General features: G+C 41.7%; 1 long non-coding RNA gene across 1 annotated transcript in view; it reads left to right on the top strand.

Annotated features, from left to right (window-relative positions):
- Positions 1 to 22,081, top strand: part of LOC120529945 — a 39,837-nt gene continuing 17,756 nt past the window's right edge. Inside the window, exon 1 of the long non-coding RNA XR_005633821.1 lies at positions 1 to 91. This is a non-coding gene — a long non-coding RNA (uncharacterized LOC120529945). The remainder of the gene's footprint in view (positions 92 to 22,081) is intronic.

Below are 22,081 nucleotides of genomic sequence, written 5' to 3'. Positions count from 1 at the left end.
ACATGAGGCCCCAGGAGTTTCCGGGAACAGGAGGTCTGGTGGATAACCGAAGCTGGATGGAAGTGCCAACATAAAGCGTGCAGCGGAGTAGGTGAGAAAATAAGTATCAGCAGCCCTCATGTGCGGTAAAAGGGGGTGTCATCGAGTTGGTCACAAGTCGGCAGGTGCGTGACGGAGAACGCCACAGTGTCATCCCTAGTGTGTAAAGGGGGTACTACGAGGCGTGGTGAGGTGCGACTTGGACAAGAACTTATTGCTTTAGTAGCGCTTCCTATAATCGGCAACACCGTGAATGTCTGTACATGTGCACTAGGGTTGAGCGAATGGCCATTTCTGTGTTGAGAAGTGAAACTGTAAATGCGCCCGGCTGTCAGAGGGCTCACACCTACCTGCTCAGTCATGTGCGGTTTCTGTCTGTGTGCGCGCGCACGTGCCCGCCTGTGTCTGCAGCCGTCTGTGAGGCTGTTATAATATCAATACTACACGAAAAGAAGCACGCCGAAGAGTCAAGCATAAGTACCATTAGCAACAGCTGTGGACTGTATCAAAGCAGCAGGGCAACCCTGTGCTCTTTATTATGTTGCCACGTTAAAAGTAAATTATCTTGTCATTTTAAAAGACTGCTGTTTGAGCAGCACATACTAACAGTAATTCAATCTACTTAGTGTCCACAGGGGCACAGAAGGAAGACTGAGCATTCAAGTGCACCACATTCATGATGGATTGGAAGCACTTTCTCTCAAAAGCAGGTATCTGGCGTTTTTACTAAAAGTTTGGCATGAATACTGGGCCAGCTTAGGAGGTCATCAAACCAGCCTCATTGCCTGAATTGCTCTCTATAAATTAAAGAATAACTTGGCAGGTTCCCTGAATTTTCTTATGCTAATGCATAAGGTGTACAACTAGCTTGATTTTTTTTTTTCATTTTAATAATTTATGTTTCACCTCAGTGTTGAATTTGCTGAGGATGGAGAGCACAGTGAAATATTGAGCAAGTGAAATATTTTTCTTTAAAGACGCGGGGAAAATGCTGCTGCATAAATCTTTATGGAATCTATAAAAATAGTTTACAATATTGTAATGAATACTGAGTGGGAAGCTGGTGACAGCACATAGAACTAACTGCTCATAACTTTCTTTACCCAGGCCTGTCTATTCTTTTATTATAACCAGCCTCAAAGCTCCTTTCTGGACTCCCCTGCAACTCTTCTAAGGCCATGCTTCTAGAGCACTCTCTCTGGCTTTCTTTGCAAAGCTGACTGCTTCTTTCGTCTGCTCCACTTTGCTCCACTCCTTATCACCCATAGTAATCATGCTTTCTTTCTCTTTCTCTTTCCCAGCATGTTTTCCACCCCTCATTGATATGCTCTGACTCTTGAAAAGTTAATTTAAGAAAGCTAACACAGATTCAGGTACACAGTCCATCCATAGTGTTAATATTAGAAGTCTTTGTGTAGCTACACTAGTTGAATACAGCTTAAGTAATAAGTTGGTCGGTGGCTGGTTTATTCTTAGTACTGCATCTGCATGCTATGGTGTTCATCGACAGTATATATGCAGAGTATTCTAACCTCACGCAGCAGGCTATTATGTGGACACCTGTCCTCACTGACACTTCACAAGGCTCCTACACAATGCGGAAATACTTAAAGGCCATTAGGTCACAGTAATGAGAGGTTGGAAGGGCAGCTGGTGCCACTGGAGGCACATTAGACGCTTTTAAATGCATGTTAGCCAGGAACACATTCATAAACAAATGAACAGACAGACATATAAACAGCTGCAGGTGCCACCAGCACTAGGAATTTCAAAGAGTCCTAATATTCCCAGTGGCAGCTTTTACATTCCATGCATCAAATACACTGGCTAACACTGAGGCCTGATAGGTTCAGAGCAGAGGCAAAACAGCCAGAAATAGTTACTTAACTATTAGATAGTCGGGAAACCACATGGTGCAAAATAGAAGTGGTAGGGAATACTGTTCTGAGACCCTCTAATTAACACATTGGATCCCCTGAAAGCCTCTAAATTAAACTATGGAGAGTCTCTGAAAATATGAAATACATTTTAAAACATGTAATGCTGTCATAAATTATCACTCTGTGTCCATTACTCGGTTTGTGAGAAAAAGGCTTACATGCAAATTCAGAAGGAGGTCATTTAGGGGATTTCCTTCTATGTTAGCTGGCTTGTATCCTTAAAATGACATACCTCTGCCATTCATTCTCTTAACCAACTAGAGCTACCAGATGGCATTATTGATGTTTCACATCAACAAACAGAAAGCAAGGTTCTCTGCTCATAAATATTAGACTTACTTTAAAAGGTTAAATAGAACAACCATAAGTGTCACCAATAATGAGATTAAAAAAAAACTTGCCCTGCCATTGATGCAGAAATCAGCACTGCTACAGCTACTGAGTTGGTGGCTTCTGCTCTCCTAAGAGGGTTCCTGTAGTTGAACTAAAGTCCGGGAGTTGGTGTTAGATCCAGCTTCATGTGACATCAAACAGAACCACCTTTACATTTGTTATGTGGTACATATAACATAGTCATTTGAGAATCAACTTCACCTGCTTTAGTGCAAATGAAAATGACTATAGGTGCACGAGTGAGGAAACAGCAAGACAAGATGGAGTGGTTTTGCAGGTGGTTGCCACAAAAAATTGCTCTCTTCTTATCCTTCCTGACTGATTCTTCTCTAGTTTTGCATTTTGCTAGTGTCCTTGTCACTATTGGTAGCATGAGGCAGTACCTGCAGCCAATTCAGGTTGCGCAGGTAGTACATCTCCTTCAGGATGGCACATTCATATCTGTCATCACAAGAAGGTTTGTTTGTTGTGTCTCCTAAGCACAGTCTCAAGAGTATGGAGGAGATACCAGGAGATGGGGCTGTTACACAAGGAGAGCTGGAAAGGGCCGTAGAAGGCCTTCAACCCGGCACCAGGACTGGTGTCTGCTCTTTTATGTGTGCGGAGGAACAGGAGGAGCACTGCCAGGGCCCTACAAAATGACCTCCAGCTGGTTACTGGTGTGCATGTTTCTGACCAAATTGTCAGAAACAGACTCCATGAGGGTGGCATGATGGCCCAATGTCCTTTAGTGGGCCCTGTGCTCACAGCCCATCACTGTGCAGATCGATTGGCATTTGCCAGAGAATACCACAATTGGTAGCTCTGCCATTGGGATCCTGTTCTCTTCACAGATGAAAGCAGGTTCACACTGAGCACATATAACAGACATGAAAGAGTCTGGAGATGCTATGATGAACAATATACAGCCTGCAACATCATCCAGCATGACAGGTTTGGTAGTGGGTCAGTGATGGTCTGGGGAAACCTATCCTTGAACGGTTGCACAGACCTCCGCGTGCTAGGCAACAGTACCCTAACTGCTCTTAGGTACTGGGATGAAATCCTCAGAGCCAGATCTTGTGCTGTTGCAGTGGGCCCTGAATTCCTCTTGGTGCAGGACAATGTCCAACCTCATGTAGCCAGAGTGTAGAGGAAGTTTCTGGATGACAAAGGCATTGATGCCATTGACTGGCCCACACTTTTCCCAGACATGAATCCAATTGAGACCCTCTGGGATGTTAGTTATCAGTGCATCCGACACCACCAAGTAGTGCCGCAGACTGTCCAGAAGCTCAGTGATGTCATGTCTGGGAGGAGATGCCCAAGGACACCATCCACTGTCTTATCAGGAGCATGCCCAGATATTGCTGGGTGTGCATTGTGGGAGAAACCAACATCTTAATTAAAGAAAGAAACTTATCCTCTACTGGGAGAAGTCTAATAAAACCTTTTTGAGTCAGTAATCAGGCAGGAGAAAAGCCGTTCATTGCATCATTTAATTACTCCTTGGCAAATGCCTTAGAGGGAGCATTCATCACAGCAGATCAGAGAAACAAAGGACAGAGGTTTGTTTTATAAACTATTTCATTTACATACAGTGTCAATCAATGCATGCATTTTACTCTGGTTGGTTCATTGGTTTACACCCAAATGACATGTAAAATAAAAGTTTATTTTATTATATTCTTATTCTTCTTATACCTTTGGGTTGAGCCACCACCCCTGAAATTTCTGTGTATGTAACAAATGTCCATTTTAGCTGTTTAGAGGGCATCTGCTGATTTCTTTGTCATCTCTTAGTCATCTTTTAGTATATTTTGTGTATTACATCAACCTTTCATTCTGGTGCAACCTTTGTTTATTTGGCCATCTCAGTAGTTTTCCAAAACCAATTCTTATATATTTCAATGTACACAGCAAACCAAAATACTTTGAATCCCACTGAGAATCTCTGGGATGTTATGTTTTAGTACATCTAATGCCACCAAATGATACCAAAGTCTGTTGAAATGATGCACTACTTTGCCATTTCTAGCTGTTTATGATGGCCGAACTTGGACTCGTCACCCATTCATTCTTTGTTTTGTAAATTACATGGTGAGGCTGATCAGTGAAGGTCCTGCTCATAGAAAGTGGGTGATAATAGGTAAGCAGACTGTATCATTGTTATTACATCCTTGACCATTGAATACTCTTGTTTTTTTAATTTTAATTGGCCCAATGTGAGTGTGTATGTACAATTATAGGTTGGCACCTGGTGGTCCAAGGTTGATGTATAACTTCTGTCCATTGCTGACAAGGTAGATTTTAGCTCCCCATGACCCTTAATTGGAAATAAGTGGATTGGGAAAATGAAAAACTGAAAACATTTATTTTCAGATAACATGTCTAAACAGAGGGTGTCATGGTGAGTAGAGGTATTGTCTGTGATTGCTTGTGTGTTGTTGGGAGCAGTTTTGACAGTGCAAAGAATATGCTATCACCCAGGGTACGCCTTTTACAATAGGATAATTCCATGATCAGGGAATGCCTATGTGATATCAGCACCATTCTGTGGCCACCAGTGTCCTCAGACCTTTCACTACAGCATGTGCCTGTTGTTCAAGGAAGCAAACCACAACCCATGGACACTAATTAGTAACTCCAAAGCCGTGTCATATTTTGCCTTAGGCACCAGCCAGAGGGGAGTTGATCTGATACTAATAACTCCTACATGTAGCCCTCCACTGGTTAAAAAATAGTTCCTGTGCTCTGCTTTTTGAATTATCGGGTCTAGAAACATAATGAATATGTCATGTTGATCTGAGACAAGCCCCCATACTCACAATGGGATTATCTTTTAATAACACTTTTCTTGCAGAGCACCTTTCTTACGCTCAGACTGCTGATTATGTCAGAATGAGGCGATAGAGAGACTGGAGGGCAAGTAAGTGATGATGAACTCACTACCTTTTACTTTGTGACCTTAGTAGTATGTAGAAATCCTTCTAAAAATTTTTAATAGGGACAGACTTTTCTGGAGCTCTTTCTCATGAAGTGAATAAAAGCTAATTCATTTTCAAGCACACTTAAAACCACTTCAGGATCTCAGAGAACCAGAAGTACATACCGACATTTTTGGATGCAAAGTAGAAGCCTGTCCATTAAAAGTTGTACTCCACTTAATCCAGAATAACGAAGAGCTTTCCCTCAAGAAAAGTCTGACCTATTTACATTTTTCTATCTGTATGTTTCAAGGAGTAATAATCCACCAACAAAGATACTAGCGAATATAGTATAGAGCGACTAGGCTGATTTCAGGGCTACAGGGGTTGAATTATGAGGAAAGATTAAAAGAGCCAAGCATGTACAGTTTAAGCAAAAGAAGATTAAGAGGTGACATGATTGAAATATTTAAAATTATGAAGGGAATTAGTATAGTGGATTGAGACTGGTATTTTAAAATGAGCTCATCAAGAACACGGGGACACCGTTGGAAACTTGTTAAGGGTAAATTTCGCACAAACATTAGGAAGTTTTTCTTTACACAAAGAACGATAGACACTTGGAATAAGCTACCAAGTAGTGTGGTAGACAGTAAGACGTTAGGGACTTTCAAAACTCGACTTTATTTTTTGTAAGAAATAACTGGATAGGACTGGTGAGCTTTATTGGGCTGAATGGCCTGTTCTCGTCTAGATTGTCCTAATGTTCTACAAAAAAAGAAAAACAGATACACGTGATCACGTGATCCAGTCTCCAACCCAGGGCAGCACCACGTGGGTAGGGCTTATTTACCATTACAACCTGTAAAACCTACACCGTATATTTCTGGATGTGTATGTCAAGGGCAGATGATAGCTACCATCTTTACTAAGAATTTCACACTCCATTGTTCTGATCCTAGGTCAACTGCAGGCCCCACAGTTCAGGAGTGTAAACTTGTGTAAACAGCTGTGTGAAGGCTGAACACTTGATCTTAAAAGACTGGTTGTGCTCCAAATATAAACGGAAGAAATGTTGTTTGCACATCAGAATACAAAATAAATCTATTGATATAATTACAGACCATCTATTTCCTGGACTCACCCTTTGTGGCTTTCACACCAGAGGCTAGACCGTGAGCAGGGCAGGAACATGCCCTGGATGGATTTGCAGCTCATTGTAACACTAAATTAGTCTTCACGCCAATCAAATTGACTGCAAGTCTTTGGACTTTGGGGCAAACGTGAACATCACACAGTCCTGCCTGAAATGGCCCTGTCGCCCACACACTGTGGGGCGCAATGCTAGCAATGGCAGCACCATTGTGCTACTTAAACATACGTGGAGGACTGAGAGTTTGCTTATTGCTCTATATGTCTGCCATTTACAGACAAGCACATCAGTTCGTTTAGGAACTTAGGAATTACAATCTGAGAGAAGGTCTTTTCCTTGAGTATTCTCAGTGATTTTCAGATATATTTCTTTGGACCACTTAGTCATCCATATTCTACGATTACTTCAGTGATTTAGTTAGGTCTGCTGCCTCAAGGCTCCAGGGTCTTAGGTTCAAATGGTGGATCTAGAATTTGTGTAGCTTTCCCCATGTGTGCTAAAGCGGCGTTTCTCAGCCTTTAAGTATTTGCAACCCGAGTTTTCATAACAGTTGTAATCGCACCCCCCTAAGGTTTTTTTGAAAGGAGCCCACTAATACTATTTTGTTCTTTTTTAATTAATGATATATCATAGATGCATATTTTATTATACCTACTTAACTTTTATCAACATTTATCTAACTCTGTATTTATTTTTCTAGTATCAGAATGTAGTTTAAGTTAATTTGTTTTGGTTTCAATAGATGTATTTTTCATATTTTTGATTCTTGTTTTCTTTTTTTCACATCTTTGTGCCCCCCTTATTGTTACTTCGCACCCCCCTAGGCGGGCTCACCCCACAGTTTGGGAACCACTGTGCTAAAGACATGAATTGTAGTTTAAAGATTGCCCCAAGATTGACTGGATCTCATGCTGCCAGAATAGACTCTGACCATAAATTGGAGTAAGTGTTTCTAGTAATAGATGGATGCATAACTACACACCAGCATTTAGCATTTTTGCCTCACGGCTCCAGTCTCCGGGGTTCAAATCTTAGTGCCCAGTCAGTGTTTGTGTGGCTTTCTTGGGGTTAGTCCTGTTCTTCTCCAGCATTCCAAAGACATTCATGATGGGTGCATTGACCACTAAAGACTGTGCAGGGTTGGTTCCCACCTTGTATTTGATGCTGCCAGGAAAGGCTCCATCCTCACAACATTGAACACGTTTAAGTGGGTTCAGTAATCAATGAGTAAAATAATACATTTTATTAGCACAGTATTTTTCCCATGTGCAAAGTAAAAAGTCTGCAGCATCTCTATATCTAAAGTGCCTTAGGATGTTGTTTACTGTAGGAAGGTGCTGTATTTAAAAATAATAAAATAAAAAAAATGTAAGAACTTTAGATAAGTTGCATACATTTATGTAACAAGAACCTGACAAAGGCTTCTTCTGGTCTTAATAATACTTTCAAACTATCAGGAAGGTGCGTATTCATCTCTGTGAATGTGTGGCCGTCCAAAACAACTGTATTTAGTTGTCTAAGTGGGTGATAATATGTTTCTCAGTATTGTATACTTCAGTATAAGACTTGTGAAGTTTTAATTAATGCTTAATAAGACCATCTGAAGCTTTCATATTCTTAAGTCATTTTACCAACACTAACAAGGTCTTTATATACCACACTGCAAAGAAATGAATAAATATTTTCCTGATGCTTTGCCTTATTAAGACCAAAAGAAGCCTTTATTAAGGTCTGATCACATAATGGTATGTGACTAATAGATGCATTATAGGTAGAACCTAATCTAAAATCTTACCAAAAGACATATTAGTAAAATGGTTTTTAAAGTATAACTTGCCATAGTAGTGTCTCATGGATCGAGCATCCTGGGTTCAAATTCCAACGTCTGGTTTTTGGCTGTGTCCTTGTTTTCACTGTATGTCCTTCTCCTACATTCTCAGGGACATGCAGGTTAGGTTAACTGGAAACTCCAAATTGGCCATTGTTGTGAAAAGGAGTCCCAAACACAGCAAAACGTGTAAAACAACTTTAAAGACATGGTCTTAATTTAGCCTGCCTGCCAGAGGAGACTTGCCCTAAACCCAACTAGCCTCAAAACTGCTAACTGCAGGCTTCTGGCCTAGTTGACTCCCGAAATGGGGAAACTGGCAAAATAATTAGAAATGTTCCAAAGTAACAGAAAACAAAAAACCTTCATTTGGTATGATCAGGTCAAATAAGGAATCTTTCTGGCAGTGGTGAAGCCATAAATTACAATGTGGGAGGGCAAAGCACAACTTTGAAGTTTTATGTGGTTCAGCTTATTGACAATAAAACTAAGTTTGGTGTTTGGGAAGTGGGGATTGTCCCACTTGAACTTTGCAGTTGCTCAATTAAATAACAAATGAACTAAGGTCCCCTGGCCTTTTGCACAGCTCAGTTTATTGAGGACTGAATAATCGGACAAAAATAAAATACAAATGTTACGGTGGGGCCTTGGTTCTGAATAGAAGAGCCTGGCTAATGAATGCAGGCCCTATAGCTTTGTTCCTGCTTTATAAATAAATGATTTATTAGGAAAAAAATAGAAAAATACATGTTCAAATGCATGAATTTAGGCAAAAGGAGATGCCAGAAAAAGTATTCAAATGCAAACAAGTGCCAATCTGCAAATCCAGAAATCAGAATCCAATAAGCACAGCAAAAAGATCCAAGTACAGTACTGGCAAAAAACAAAAAAATAGCAACACTCAGAAAAACTCCTTTACACTAGAATGTTCTCCTGCTTTTAGCTTCCATAGCTATGGCCTTAAATACTCAGAGTGAGGGCTCAAAAAGAGTGATGTCAGGATGGCTCTGCCTCTTGCATCTCCAACCACAATACACAAGGAATGGTAGCACAATTAAAGAGACACTACACAATTATATAAAAAATGACAAATAATCATTAAAAATGACAAACATATAATCATATAAATACAAGACTTTACATAGCAGCCATGTTTATGTACTGTATGTGAATTGGCCCTGCAGTGTACTGGTGCACTCACTGAGGCTACATCCTACTTTACCCAGTTCCAAAATGACTGATAAACACCAAATTTTGCATTGTCCATCCATCCACTTTCTAAATCTCTTATACAGAGCAAGGTTATGGGATACCAGTTTCTAACCCAGCAGCACTTGATGCAAAGCAGGAACCATCCCTGGCCAGGGCACCAATCCATCAGGGTGCCGCATGTAAAGACCTACACTCACTATAGGTCAATTAAAAGTCATCAATCAAACATAGCCAAAGGGGATGCACAAACCAGTATGTTTCTTTGTGTTGCGTAAATGGGGAGGGTTACATCAGGAAGGCCATCCGGTGTAAAATTTTTCCAGATCAATATGCGGACAACAATACAGATTTCCATATTGGATTGGTTGAGGCCCAGGTTAACAGTGGCCGCCACCAGTACTGTTAGCCAATAGTGTACTGGAGGAAACTGGGCTGCTGTTGGGACAAGGCTTGTCTAGAAGCAAGAGGAGAGGAGGAAGGTTGCAAGAGAGAATTGAGGGTAAGGACTTTGAATGGTGGCAGTATGATGGGTAAAGGGAGAGAATTGGCTGATTTGATGGAGAGAAGAAAGGTTGATATATTTTACATGCAAGAGACCAAATGGAATGGGAAAAAAGCCAGGTGTGTTGGAGGTGTGTTCAAATTGTTCTACCAGGTTGTGGATGGGAGGAGAAATGGAGTAGGGGTAATCCAGAAGACACAGTATGTCAATGGTGTATTGGAGGTGTTGGAGAGAGTGTTGATTATGAAGCTGGAAATTGAAGGTTTGATGATGAATGTTATCAGTGCATATGTTCCGCAAACTGGTTGTGCGATGGATGAGAAAGAATATTTCTAGAGCAAGCTGGATGAAATGGTGGAGAGTGTACCCAAGGAAGAGCGAGTGGTGATTGCAGTAGATTTCATTGGACATGCTGGTAAAAGGAACAGAGTGGATGAAGTGGTGATAGGTAGGTATGGTGTCAAGAAGAGCAATGAATAAAATCAGATATCAGTAGATTTTGCACAAAGGATCAAAATGGCTGTGGTGAATACTTATTTTGAGAAGAGGGACGAACACAGGGTGATGTACAAGAGTGGAGGAAGATGCACACAGGTAGATTATATCCAATGCAGTATTGTCAGTCTAAACTAGATTAGAGACTGTAAAGTGGTGGCAAGGGAAAGAGTAATTAGGCAGCCTATTATGGTGGCATGTAGGATGACACAAGAGGAGAGTGAGGGCAGAGCCAAGGATCAAATGGTGGAAGTTGGAAAAGGGAGACTGGAAAGCTAAATTCAGGAAGTGGGTAAGACAGGCACTGGGTGGCAGTGAAGAGTTACCAGATAGGTGGTCAGCTATAGCAGAAGTGGTAAGGGTGCTTGGTGTGATATCTGGACAGAGGAAGGAGAACAAAGAAACCTGGTGGTGGAATGGGAAAAGAGGAAGAGGTTGGCGAAGAAGAAGTGGGATTGTCAGAGAGATGAAGAAAGTAGACCGGAGTACAAGGAGACAAGGCATAAGGTGAAGAGAGTGGTGGCAAAGGCTAAAGATAAAGTATATGAATAGTTTTATGAGGAGGTAGAGAGAAAAGGACCTTTGTCGATTGGCTAGACAGGGACTGAGCTGGGAAAGATGAGCAGCAGGTTAGGGTGGTAAAGGATAAAGATGAAAACGTACTCACAAGCAAGGAGAGTTTGCTGAGCAGATGGAAAGAGTACTTTGAAAGGCTGATGAATGAAGAGAACGAGAGAGAGAAGAGGTTGGATGATGTGGAGATAGTGAATCAGGAAGTGCAACAGATTAGCAAGGAGGAAGTAATGACAGCTATGAAAAGGATGAAGAATCGGAAGGCCATTGGTCCAGATGACACACCTGTGGAAGTATGGAGGTGTTTACAAGAGATGGCAGTGGAGTTTTAAACCAGACTGTTTAATGCAATCTAGGAAAGTGGGAAGATGCCTGAGTAGTGGGGAAGAAGTGTACTGGTACCGATTTTTAAGAATTAGGGTGATGTACAGAACTGTAGTAACTACAGAGGGATAATGTTGATGAGCCACAGGATGAAATTATTGGAAAGATTGGTGGAAGCTAGGTTTAGAAGGGAGGTGATGATTAGTGAGCAGCAGTATGGTTTCATGCCAGAACATATGCCCTTGAGAGGAATGAAGACAGTCTGTAGGAACAAGACAGAATACATGATGCTCCAACAATGATGGACGGATTAAAAGGAAGAAGTCTACGTGACCATCATCATCATCAAGCCCTTCCGTGAGAACCCTAAATCCAAAGAGGACTGTTTCATTTATGTTAGGTAGAATGCCCAGAGGGGACTGGGCGGTATCATGGTCTGGAATCCCTACAGATTTTATTTTTCTCCAGCCGCCTGGAGTTTTTGTTTTTCTGTCCCCCCTGGCCATTGAACCTTACTCTTATTCGATGTTAATGTTGATTTATTTTGTTTTATAATTATGTCTTTCATTTTTCTATTCTTTAATATATAAAGCACTTTGAGCTACTGTTTGTATGAAAATGTGCTATATAAATAAATGTTTTTGTTGTTGTTGAGTGTGAATGAGAGGAAGGTCAGAGAAATGGTGAGAATGTAGGGAGTAGAGTTGGTGAAGGTGGATGAGTTTAAATACTTGGAATCAAGAGTACAGAGTAACATTGAGTGTAGAAGAGAGGTACAGGTTGGTGGAGTAGGTGGAGGAGAGTATCACAAGTGATTTGTGACAGATGGGTACCAACAAGAGTGAACAGGAAGGTCTACAAGACAGTAGTGAGACCAGCTATGTTATGTGTTTTGGAGATGATGGCACTGACAAAAAACAGGAGACAGAGCTGGAGGTAGCAGAGTTAAAGATGTTAAGATTTGCAGAGGATAGACAGGATAAGGAACAAGTACATTAGAGGGTCAGCACATGTTGGACGTTTTGAAGACAAAGCCAGAGAGGACAGATTGTGTTGGTTTGCACATGTGTATTAGATAGATGCTGGGTATATTGGGAAAAGGATGTTAAGGATAGAGCTACCATGCAACAGGAAAAGAGAAAGGCCCAAGAGGAGGTTTATGGGTGTGTTGAGAGAGGACATGCAGGTGATGGGTGTAACAGAGCAAGATGCAGAGGACAGGAAGATATGGAAAAAGATTTTCTGCTGTGTCAAACCCTAACAGGAGCAGCCGAAAGAAGAAGAAGAATCACCCTAATGGGCACATCTTTGGGAGGTGAGAGGAGAGCCCACACACACAAGAGGCTGCACAGAGCAGGAGCCAAGGATTAGGCTGTGAGGAACTTTTTCAGATCATGTTGAGCTTACAAGTGCGATCCAGGAGTGTCAGTGCTTTTTTTTTAGTTTTTTAAGATACATCGAACCAGTTATTTTATTTAGCAGACACACTAGAGCAGGGGTGTCCATCTCCGGTGCTGGAGGGCCGCAGTGGCTGCAGGTTTTCATTTTAACCATCTTCTTATTTAGTGAGCCATTTTTGCTGCTGATTAACTTGTTTTGCCTTAGTTTTAATTGACGTGACTCAGACCCCTTACTTGTTTCTTTTTCCTTAATGAGCAGCCAAACAATAATTAGATCCAAAACAAGCCGCCATATGACCAGCTAACCTTAAAATAAGAAAAGGTGAAGGTCTCAGAGATGTTGATCTGCTCAGGTCACCGAAACATCTTGATGGTGGTCTTAGAAAAAACAGAAAATCAAGTCTGCTCTGGCAGAATGAGAGCAGCAACAAGTCCTGATATTCAATAACGGCTTTAATTAACAGCAGGAATTGGCTTCCCATTAAGAAAATGGTTGGAGCGAAATTATCTGGAGTTTGATGTTCCAATTTAGCTGGTCATCTGTTGGCTCGTTTCACATCTCCTTTCTGCTTAGCTGCCATTTAATGAAGAAATTAATCAATTCAGAGGACTGAATCCTTAAAAACAGGGCTATTAAAATGAAGGGAATAGGAGTTAATTAGCAGTGAAAACTACTCACTGATTAGGAAAAGGGTTAGAATGAAAACCTGCAGCCACTGCGGCCCTCCAGGGCCAGAGCTGGACACCCCTGCCCTAGAGTCAGCACAATCCCTGTGGAAGAACATCATACTGTATTATGACTAAATTAGATGGAAAAATGAACAGTCGAAAGAAAATTTTAGCATTAATTTTGTAAAACTATGCAAAATGAAACTTCTGTCTCACTCATTACTAACCCACATTTAAGCATTTTTATGGGCACCATAAAAAAAACTGAAAGTCCAGAGAAGAGTGATGAAGAAAGAGTGATGAAGGAAGTCAGTAGGGTAGATGCCTGCTGTGGCTTTAAACTCTATTAAACAACACCTTGGAGTTGGGGCAAATATAGATGTCAGCTCAGAGGAAATTTCACACTAATGTTAGGAAATATTTGATCACATATTTGATAGTTAAAAAGCACCACCTTGGGGACCTTTGGGTCTGAACTAGGCAGGGTCAGACGTTTAGAGGAATGGTGGTTCTACTGTACTCAGTAATCATGACGCTAGACATCGGCAATGCATTCCATGTTGATTAGCACTGATACATGTAAGAACTTCACTTTGGTCTGCACACTTCACGATATTGGCCCTTTAAACCATTTATTCCCAAGGTGATTCAAAAATGATGAGCTATGTTTTACACAATGGCTTCTTCTCATCTCTTGCCCTCAATCCGGGAGAATCATTCAGAAAAGGAGGGGTGCACTTATTTGTATTCAAGCCTGGATACCATGAAGAAGTCTGTGACAGAGTTCACCAGCAGTTCAGAACAGATAATCCACCCGAAGGTAAGCATGTTTGGACCTAGCTAGTTCTTGGATGGGAGACCATCTAGGAAAGCTTGTGTTGCTGCTGTAAGAGGTGTGGGTGAAGCCAACATGGGGTGCTTACTCTGTAGTCTGTTTTGGGGATCCCAATGCCCCAGTGCAGTAATAATTGGGACATTGTGCTGTAAAATGGCACCGTAATTCGGATGAAATGTAAAACTCTCTATGGTCATAAAAGATCATAGGGCATCCTTCGCCAAGAGTAGGGCATTTCCCAGTGTCCAGACTAAATTGTCCACCATGGCCTGGTCATTCTGCCACCCTAATTGCAACCTGGCCCAAGCTGGGTCACTATCTCTCTCATATCCCTTCACCACCTAAGAGCTAATGCATGGAGAGCGTACAGGCACAAAATGGCTGCCTTTGCATCATCCAGGTGAAGTGCACATTAGTGTTAGTGGTGGCTGAAATACTCTCAATGTAAAGCACTTTGAGTAGTGAGAAAAAGTGCTACATAAATGTAATGTCGACTTCTTCTTTTGTCTGTCATGGCATCTGCACTTCACACATTTTATGAAAGCACACTTCATATTCCTCAGAAAAGTTATTAAAAACAGGGATGATCAAGCCTAGTGCAAGGACACCCTGGTGTTCTCTAAGATTCTTGCAAGCAGCATCTGAAATTTTATTTCCCCAGCAGAAAGGTTAGGGCAGGCTTAAGAGCTGGAAAGCACTGAAAAGAAAAAAAAAACAGTGACAAGCAACTGAGTGCACAAGAGTTACCAAACAAAACATTAAGAAGAATGCTGTCATCGTAACCAAAATGGTCCTCTGCACGTTATATTTAGCAGCAGTTGAAGCGCTTTTCCAAGAATAAGGCTGCCTTGCTGACTGATGTAACAGAGGGCCTGGTGTGACCGTGCCGAAGTCTCTGTGACTCTCATTAACAGCTGTTGATCAAGCAGACCTCCTGCAACCGACACGTTCTGTTGTGAAGGCGATCCACGACACGGGCTGTGGACGTGCCCTGGCTATTGTGGGCTTGTGACATTTAAGACAGGTGTCTGCCATGACTCAAACGTTCCACTCATTCACACATTTCAGCCACACATCCTCCTTTTGACACAGAAAACAAGGGCATTACTACTCCCCTCCATGACCTTAATACAAAAATGAAATATGAGGAAACTTTAAGCCTCCCTGAGTACCCACCAAAAACTTTGTTCCTTGGTGAGGGACATCTGTTCAACTGCTTTGTCCTGCAGGGGGTTAACGCTAGCGCCAGCAATGGGTGCAAAGCATGAACCAGCCTTACATGCCACTTAAATCTGATTGCCTCTGTTTGAATGCCATGCCCAACATTCCATGTGGAGTTTATATGGTGTCTCCACTGATTTTCCACTCATATCAGCCATGAGTGGCATGTCAATCCATTGCAGGGTTCTCCCATCTCCACAATAACACTCATTTGTGTGTGTTTGGTCCATTTACTGTACAATACAATATTGGCTCAGTGTGGGCCCCACAGTGGGCTAGAGTCCAGTGCTACCAGGATGGGCTCTGGAGCCCCACGAGAGCGAATTGCATTAAGCCAGTTGAAAAACAGTATGGAATATTTCTATTGAGGGTGGCATGGTGGCGCAGTGGGTAGCGCTGTTGCCTCGCAGTTAGAAGACTCGGGTTCACTTCCCGGGTCCTCCCTGCATGGAGTTTCCATGTTCTCCCTGTGTCTGTGTGGGTTTCCTCCGGGTGCTCCATTTTCCTCCCACAATCCAAAGACATGCAGGTTAGGTGCATTGGCGATACTAAATTGTTCTTGGTGTGTGTGTGTGTGTGTGTGAGCGAGTGCGCCCTGTGGTGGGCTGGCACCCTGCCTGGGGTTTGTTTCCTGCCTTGCGCCCTTTGTTAGCTGCGATTGGCTCCAGCAGATCCTCGTGACCTTGTAGTTAGGGTATAGCGGGTTGGATAATAGATGGATGGATGGATATTTCTATTGAACATATGCTTGAAATATCCAAGGGCAAGAATGGATAGAGTGTCAAGTTAGTAACTGACGCTACCTCCTTCTGCTCAGAGTTTGAGGATTTTCATAGCATTCCTCCTTACAGAACTGTCTCATTTCATTTGCATTTTTGGGGGCCTTACATGAATGGATCACATACCTTGATGTGAAAAGAGTAAGCCACAAAGGCCAAATGTTTCATGGCCCCACATAAGTCTAAGTTGTAGGTATCCTCATGCTTATAAAACAAGTTTGGAGCTTCTCCATGCATCATCAGGCACACCAACCTTGGAAGGGGTGCCAGACCATCACAAGGAACTCCAAAACTCACACAATGAGCCTGACATGCACGAGAAAATATGAAGTTCAGGTTCTGGAGTGTAAACACTTGGCTGCCTTTTTTTAATCTTAAAATGAAATGAGTCAAAGGGGGCTAAGTGTTTGGGTGTCCATAGGCTAATGACATTAGTGACTTAAGTTTTATGGTGGACATGATCTACGAGGGGCAGCCTCTTAATGAAGACCGCACAAGCAGTCAAAATGCAGCCTATTCCAAGCATTTTCAATCAGACTCTGTCCACATTACTTCTCATGTTCGGCCTCTGTTTTGTCTTGGTAGGATAATATTTTACTCTACTTTCCCCTTTTGTATTATTAATAAGTAGTCTTTGTCAGAATGCCTCTAATCTTACAGACTTACCACTGTTTATAAGGTATTATAGTATATAACTTCTCTCCACCTTCCCTCCTACATCTATAACTTCAGGTAATTTGGTGTAGTGAAAGACAAGCAGGAGTTAAGTTACAGTTTAAACAATGTATTAGTGATAATATTCATAAATAATAACAATATGCAAAGTACATTTGAATATTGGCAACCATACAACCTGATAAATGGTGATCTGTAGTTCAGGCGGCACACAAACTAGTTAGTTATTTAAAATGTCTCTACTCAAGGCATCATTTGTGGTCAGCTTTCTTCAGAACAGGCCGCATGCCTGTCTCAGTATGGCTGCCGAGCTGTGCTCTCCATTGTGTTGTCCTTTCATTACATCAGTTTGATAAGAGAGAGAGATGCTCCTTCATCAGATGTTTATTAAGAGAGAGAGAGAGTGAGGTTAAGCAAGCATATTTATAGATGTTCTGTCTGACCCCTACAGCCAATAGGACGTCGTGGTACTTAAAGGCTTCTGATACAAGCCAGTTCCAAACAGCCATACTTCAGACCAATGGGGGGACAGAACATCTTAACACCTGCCACCCCCCAAGACCTTATGTTAAGGTAAAGCTTGGCAGTTGTGCAACCTGACTTTGTGTGGGGGATGAAAGACTTTAGCAGAGAAACGCTTGCCAAACTGCTTTATGGCACATCCCCCAAATCCTGTCGTAAAATTCAAAGAGACTCAGTCCTGGTGGGGGAGGAGGAGGGGTTGTTAAACCTTTAAACCATTGCTGTTATTATCAATAATGTAACACTAATATTACATTGCTTTGTCTAAGTTACAAATAAAGACATACAAAATATTTATCAAGTTATATGCAAAATCTCACATCACAACAGCCTCCATTCAAGACTTTCAAAGTATTGTGGCATTTCTTCTGTTTCGAGTCCCAGGGATTTGCTGAAAACCGAATGCCCATAAAGGTATTCATTAAGAAACGCAGAAGATAGTGATGAAGCACTAGGAATCCAAAGTCAGCACGGCTTCATCATTGACAAAGGGCAGGCATGAAGATCAATAATATTCAGTGCATCACGGTGGTCTGCGTGTTTAATAAGTATATAAACGGCCTGCTAATGAAATAGTATTCTGTCAAATCCCATATCTGCTTTACTTCAACTTATTATTATCACTTTGTTATATTACTTGCTTTTTGTTTTCACTGTTATGCTCTAGTCGGCATGGTGGCGCAGTGGGCAGCTCTGCTGCCTCGCAGTTAGGAGACCTGGGTTCAATTCCTGGGTCCTCCCTGCGTGGAGTTTGCATGTTCTTTCCATGTCTGTGTGATTTTCCTCCAGGTGCTCCGGTTTCCTCCCACAATCCAAAGACATGCAGGTTAGGTGCATTGGCGATTCTAAATTGTCCCTGGTGTGTGTGTGCCCTGCGGTGTGCTGGTAACCTGCCTGAGGTTTGTTTCCTGACATGCACCCTGTGTTGGCTGGGATTGGCTCCAGCTATCCCCCGTGATCCTGTGTTAGGATATAATGGATGGATGGATGTTATGTTCTATTAATCTTGAGCTCTGCCAGGAGAAATGTTGAGAAAGTTCTTACGTGCCAGAGATTTTTATTTAAAAGGGGACAGAGCTCCTAGTTAGACATGGATTGGTTTATTGTGCCAAAAGTTATAAAAAGTGTTACGACACTCTGGCACTTGAGAGTTGAACAACTACTGCATACCCACCAGCCGAGTCGCCCCAAAGGACACACTGAAGCACCACAAACAATCGGACATTAAAATTGAGGCCCCACATGACCTTCACCCTTCTTTAGGACATTGTACTGTGAGCACCCCAGCAAACAAGGAGCAAGCATCTTGCCCACCACAGTAACCTCAAATGGTGTTCTCTTGACAGAGCCTGATGTGAACTGTATGTTAAAAAATAATATTTAATTCAAGCTAATGTATTATTTGTTTTGTTACTTTGCAGTCTTTGTGGCTTAGAGGCAGCACTGTGAGCAGAGCAACATTTTCACAGTTCAGTATTGAACAAGAGCCATTCATGGAGTTAACACTCCTTGCTAAACACAATTTTCAAAAGTTTTGGTTTTATCTTCTTCTTACTCAGATGGTCACCATTAGACCTCTAGCCCTGATAAACAGGATCAGCAGTTGACAGAGGTAAGTCACTGTCATACACATCCTTGCTGATGATAGACTGGGCCTGGCCATCTGGAGTGTCTCACCCACACTTGGCAGCTAAGAGCCTTTGGCCGGAGATCCACTCCAGAATCTGCAAGGGCAGACTGAGGTCAGAGCTGCAACATCTCAGATACCACAAGCACACGACACACTGAAGAGCTTCTTATTCCAGAGGGCTGCCATGTCACAATGCATGTCATTAGGAGACTTAAAGACTATGTCTCATCTGCTGAGTCATGCCCTCTGTTTGACTCTACAGATCCTAGTTAGGTTTAGAGCACATTTTGTGTGTATATATATATATATATATATATATATATATATATATATATATATATATATATATATACAGTATATAGATATATATATATACAGTATATAGATATATACATCTTGCACCCAAGAGACGAGGCCAAGTCTAAGGACTTCAGGAAAACCAGCTCAACTCGAAACAGGAGCTACCACTCTACTCCACACAGCCCCAGCAAACAGGCAGGGCCAGGGCCAGGTTAGTGGCCCAGTTATGTGTTCACTGCATCACCATTAGGGCAACAGACGAGCGGTTGCCTTGGCGACAGATGCATCAATCTCATTTCAGCGTGGCACCCCATTGGGGAGGGTCTCAAAAGACTTCAAAAATCTCACAATATATATATTGTCTGTGATCTTGTGATCTGGTGATGTGTGGGTCACAGATTTGGCACAAGAGAGAAGAGAAATGATCAGTTTGTCATTTCAAAGTTATCCAAATGGGAGCCATCACTTCAGCACTCACAAAAAACCACAGCACATACACAGTGACGCTGTTGTCATCTTGCAATCGCTCCCTTCTCAGCTTAAAAGAGTAGACAGGCTTAAAATACAAGTGAGAAAACGGAAAGTGAACACACAGCCAGGTCAGCAGCCGGTTTTAAATGTTCCCTGCATCAACCAGTGGGTGACAGACGTGCTATGCAGGAAGCATACAACTTGCAGTTGCACCAGCACTGGACAACCAGTCCCTTCCTGTGTTAGCCAAATGTTGGTGCACAGTGCAGTTTGGGGGTTATTAGAGTCTCAAAAATCTCACTATATATGTGTGTACATATATGTAGAGTGTGTATATATATTGTGGAGGACTGCCGGCTTCCCATGCCGGTCCGCACCCCCAGGCTGCCAGGAGGAGCTCTCCCGACAGCAGGATCGTGCCCCGAGGTCCAGCAGGGCCTTATGGACTTTGTAGTGTTTATACACAGCCCTGCTGGATACCTTGGGGACCACCAGGAGTCACTGTGGTGGGGCTTATAGGCTCTGTGATGCCGTAGAACCCGGGAGTACGTCACGGTCACGTGACAGGAAGAAATGTCGTGCTCCCGGGTTGAAGTAAAGGACTAATTGCCCTGACCCGGAAGGAATAAGGAACTGTGGACTGTTGGGACAGAAACACCTCCGGGTCAGGGGCTATAAAAGGGCGGCGCCTCGCTCCAGACAATGAGCTGTGCTGGGTGGGAGAGGAGCAAAGTGTCTGGGCGAGGAGGAGTGGATATTGTGTTTTGTTATTGGTGTATGAGTAGTGTGGAAGGTGCTTGGTGCACTCTGAAGAACCATAATAAAAAGTCTTGGACTTTTACCTGGTGTTTGGAGTCATAGCTGAGGGTTCAAGGGAGCACTAGCGCCCCCTACTGCCACAATATATATATATATATATATGTGTACATACACACAGTGATGACTAGTACAGGGCGTCCTCGGGTTACAACGTCTCGACATACAATGTTTCGAGTTTACAACACTCACTCCCATAAAAAAGTTAAAAAACAATTGAGACTTGAGAAGTATTAAAGGTAAGGATTTTTTTACACTCATTTTTTCTGTTACTACAGTACAGTGTACAGTACAGTATATTTATGTCCTTTTCCTTTTTCTGAGGCTTAGATTTTGTGTTTTTATGTTCTAGATTATGATTTTGCAAATTTGTAAAGATAGGTACTGTAAGTGACTTAGGCTAGGGTGTGTTTCGACTTACACCAAAATTTGGGTTACATCACTGTTGTAGGAACAGAACTGTGTTGTAACCCGAGGACCCCCTGTACTTCAAACTTAATTCGATTTCAAGAGACTGTTTGAACTCTGAATTATTTCAAGTCCAAATCAGTTTTCCTCATTCAAAATAATGGAAAGTGAATTTATCTGTTCCCATACCCTAAACCAAGAGTTTCCAAACTTTTTTCGGCTACAGACTCCTTTACCAAAAACTTTTAAAACCGTTGACCCCCCTAGTCATTTACTTTACTTACTCAAATTAACAAATTTGTACAGTACTCGATATTAAATATTTCACTAGATATCAAATTTTTTATTTTAATCACTTGTAATTAATAATTGAAAAAGATAAAAGGACTATGGAATATGGCATTATCTTGTGCAACATTTAATATCGAAACCTGCACTAACGAAAATGAAAGCAAAAAAATACGAGCAGAGTTTTTTTTACATTTTTGACATTTATGAAATAAATATGTAAATTCAAAATAAGTACAAATAGTCCAATCCATTTCTTTTTTGGTTCAGTCATATTATTATCTGAAGAAATAACTTTTATTAACAAACAATTTCGACAGCCCCTGTGATAAAAAGAAAACCCAATAAAGTATGTACTTGAAACAGAAGATTTTTGTTCAAACTCGAATAAATAAACTGTGTCCTCTGATTTTCTTTTTCGTAGTACTGCTCCTCAATAATTACTTATATTCAAAGTTCAAATCACAAATAAGTACATGTCACATCAAACAAACTAATTTATAGTGTTTTATGAAAGCATGACCGTACAAGACTGATTAACTTAGATTCTGCTAATATCGAATATCCATCGTCTCGTCCCACCATGAGCAAGTGCGGACATGCAACGGTTTTTCATGTCCGCACTTGCTTTGATACGTTCGATAAGACAATGCACAGACATGTTTGTGCTATTTGTATTTTCATGCATTCTTACGTGTGTCT

This window comes from Polypterus senegalus, chromosome 1 (genome assembly GCF_016835505.1).
Source record: "Polypterus senegalus isolate Bchr_013 chromosome 1, ASM1683550v1, whole genome shotgun sequence".
Taxonomy (NCBI): Eukaryota; Metazoa; Chordata; class Cladistia; order Polypteriformes; family Polypteridae; genus Polypterus; species Polypterus senegalus.
This window is presented reverse-complemented; position numbering and strand designations above follow the sequence as displayed.